Source organism: Dromiciops gliroides, chromosome 2 (assembly GCF_019393635.1).
Source record: "Dromiciops gliroides isolate mDroGli1 chromosome 2, mDroGli1.pri, whole genome shotgun sequence".
NCBI classification, from domain to species: domain Eukaryota; kingdom Metazoa; phylum Chordata; class Mammalia; order Microbiotheria; family Microbiotheriidae; genus Dromiciops; species Dromiciops gliroides.
In genome coordinates this window covers 186,977,661-186,981,108 of record NC_057862.1, presented here as the reverse complement: position 1 = coordinate 186,981,108, position 3,448 = coordinate 186,977,661, and the positions used below count along the sequence as shown (strand labels likewise).

General features: G+C 36.4%; 1 pseudogene; it reads left to right on the top strand.

The window, feature by feature from the left end:
* Positions 1-2,863: 2,863 nt before the first annotated feature.
* Positions 2,864-3,233, top strand: LOC122743960 (annotated as a pseudogene).
* The last annotated feature ends 215 nt before the right edge of the window (positions 3,234-3,448 follow it).

Here is a 3,448-nt window from a genome sequence, read left to right as displayed (position 1 = left end):
ATCAAAAAGATATTTTTATATTACAATCATACATATATCATGTGTGTATTTGTAGATAGGAACTATACCTGGGACTTCATTAGTATACTTGCTACCTCTGGGATTTCATTAGTATACTTAATCCCTCTACCAATTACAGTCGGCGCCTTCTCTAAAACTTACTGTTTTATAGGATTGCTTAGAACACAGAGGTTAACTGACTTGTCCAGGGACACACAGTCAGTCTGTGTCAGAGGTGAGCTTAAATCAAGATCTACTGGCTTCAGGACTCATTCTCTACACAATTCATTAACATCAAGCTACCTTTCTGTCTCTCTTCTCTCCTCTTCTCTCTCTCTCTCTCTCTCTCTCTCTCTCTCTCTCTCTCTCTCTCTCTTTCTCTCACTTTCTCTCCTGTGAGAATTGAAAATAGAAGAGTATGAGAGACATAGTCTCTGGATAATTGAATCATTTTAATAATAGGCTAGCAGGTTATTAATAAAAGGATGGTCAATGGTGATTTCTCTTAGATAAAAGACCCCTAATCACAGTGGAGTCACAGTTTATATGCCCTTCTACTTTAAATGGTCAATCACATAACAATGAAGTCTAATTGGTCAACAGCAATCAAATCCAATTGGCTGATGTAATTAGAGGTGGGTTATGAAGTCTTGAGATACCTGACAGGTCACTCAAATCTTGGTCAAAAAGACATCTGAGAAAAAAATGGAGACCTCACCCAAGATGATTGGAGCACAATAATTTCCACCTAGGTGTCATTTAGTGCAGGCTACATCTTGTCAGTAAAGTCCTTCAGAAAGGATCTGAAAGACTCATTAAGAAGGGAAGCAAAGTAAAAGAAACAGAGAACATTAAATCTTTTTTTTAATCATAAAAGTATTTTATTTTCCAGTCATATGTGAAGATAGTTTTCAAAATTATTTGTTTTCATAAGATTTTGAGTTCCAAATGTTCTGCCTTCACACCCTCCCCAAGACAGAAAGCAATCTGATATAAGTTATATATGTACAATCACATTAAATGTATTCCTCTATTAGTCATATTGTGAAAGAAAAATAATTTAAAAAGGGGAAAAAACTCAAAAACACAAAAACCCAAAAAAGTAAAAACAGTATGGTTCAATCTGCATTCAGAATCCACACTTCTTTTTTCTGAATGTAGAGAACATGTCCCATCATGAGGAGAACACTAAATCTAAGATATTATTACTAATTATTTCTCATATTCCTCTCCTCTCTATCTCTCTCTCTTTTCTCTCTCCTTTCTGTTTTTCTCTCTTCTGTCTCTCTGTCTCTGTCTCTCTCATACATACACTTATACAATATATCTATATATCTATATCTACCTATCATCTATCTATGTATATATGTGTATGTGATAATAGTTATATGGTCAATCTATACCTCTATACATAATATATTATAAATGTGTATATTTTGACAACATAGCCAATGTCTACCTTAAGCATATTTTATTGATAATAACACATTTTGGTATACTACTTTAAAGTTTATATTAAATTGTTTTATTATTAATTTACTAAATATTTATTAATATAGAAAAAACATTTTATTCACACCTCTGAGAGGGAATCTATCATCAGATCCATTTTCTAGGCTCAGAAAACTTAGAATATGTCCAGAATTTCATAGTTGCTCTTCAAATCTAGGTCTTCTGACTCCAGTCATTATTTTTCCCACAACAAGATAGGAAAGAGGGGGGACTCTTCAGCTTTGGCTATAAGTGGAGGATAGCTGAAAGAATGACTCATAGGATCACATGTTAATAATTGGAAAAGACTTCAGAGACAATCGAGTCAACCCTCTTATTTTAGAGAAGAAGAAACTGAGGTCCATTGTGGTTAAGTAATTTGATCAAGGTTATAAGGTAGAAAGCCTCAGAGGCAGGATTTGAACCATGTATCATAAGTTTAAGAGTGTTATGAATTTCTAAATCATCCATTCCAACCCTTTAATTTTATAGTTAGAGGCAGCTAGGCATCACAAGGTATAATATGTTGAACTTGGATTCAGAAAGACTTTGGTTCAAATCCTGCCTCAAACACTATCTGTGTGACCCTGAACAAGTCACTTAACAGGCCTCCCTCTATTCTCTCATCTTTAAAATGATAATTGTAGTAATAGCATTCCCCTTACAGGGTTGTTTTGAAGATCAAATGAGATATTATCCCAGTGAATGGAGTGTTGGAGCTAGAGTCAGGAATACTGATCTTCCTGAGTTCAAATATGTCTTCATACACTAACTACCTGTGGGACCCTAGGCAGGTCACTTAAACTCTTCCTGCCTCAGTTTTCCCCGACTATAAAATGGGAAAAATAATAGTACCTAACTCACAATATTGCTATGAACATCAAATGAAATAATATTTGCAAAGTTCTCAGCACAGTACCTTGCAAATAATAGTGCTAAATAAAATTCATCTTCCCTTCTTTCTTTTCCTTTGCAAACTTTAAAGTGCTATATGTGTTTTCTTATCATCGTTGTTGTTATTTGTTTTTCTTGTTGAGGAGAGCAAAGCCCAGAGAAATATATATATATATAAACTTTCCAAAAGTAACACAGTTTGTAAGTGGAAGAGTCAGGATTTGAATCCATGTCCTTTGATTCTAAATCCAGAACTTTCTACTGCATGATTCTTGCCACACATTGTTAGTTCTTAGGACTTAAGAAAACATATTCTTTCCACTTTACATTGTACCAGTCTTACTCATGGTAGGACAGTAAATGGTAGTGCCTCTGCCTAGGAGACAAACCAACCGAATAAACTATAGGCACAGTTGATGAAAAGGGGAGGTAATTCTCTCCTCGGATCTGGTGGTGGTGGTCTGTGGCACCTTTGATCATGGCAAAAATCAAGGCCAAGGATCTTTGCGGGGAAGAAGGAGGAGCTACTTAAACAGTTAGATGATTTAAAGGTGGAACTTTCCCAATCGAAAGTGGCTAAGGTCACTGGAGGAGGTGCATCCAAGCTATCTAAGATCCGAGTTGTCCGAAAATCTATTGCCCGAGTCCTGATTGTCATCAAAGAGACACAGAAAGAGACCCTCAGGAAATTTTATAAGGGTAAGAAATACAAGCCCCTGGACCTTTGGCCCAAGAAAACCTGTGCCATGTGCTGCCGGCTTAATAAGCACGAGGAAAGCCTGAAGACCAAAAATCACCAGAGGAAGGAATGTCTGTACCCTCTTTGGAAATTTGCTGTTAAGGCATAATTTATTGAAGTGCTAAATAAAAAGACAAATTGTTATAAAAAAAAGAACACCCCCCAAACAGGGGTGCAGCTAGGTGGCACAGTGGAGCACCGACCCTGGAGTCAGGAGGACTTGAGTTCAAATTTGGCCTCAGCCACTTAACACTTACTAGCTGGGTGACCCTGGGCAAGTCACTTAACCCCAATTGCCTCACCAAAAAAAAAAAAAAGGAAGAA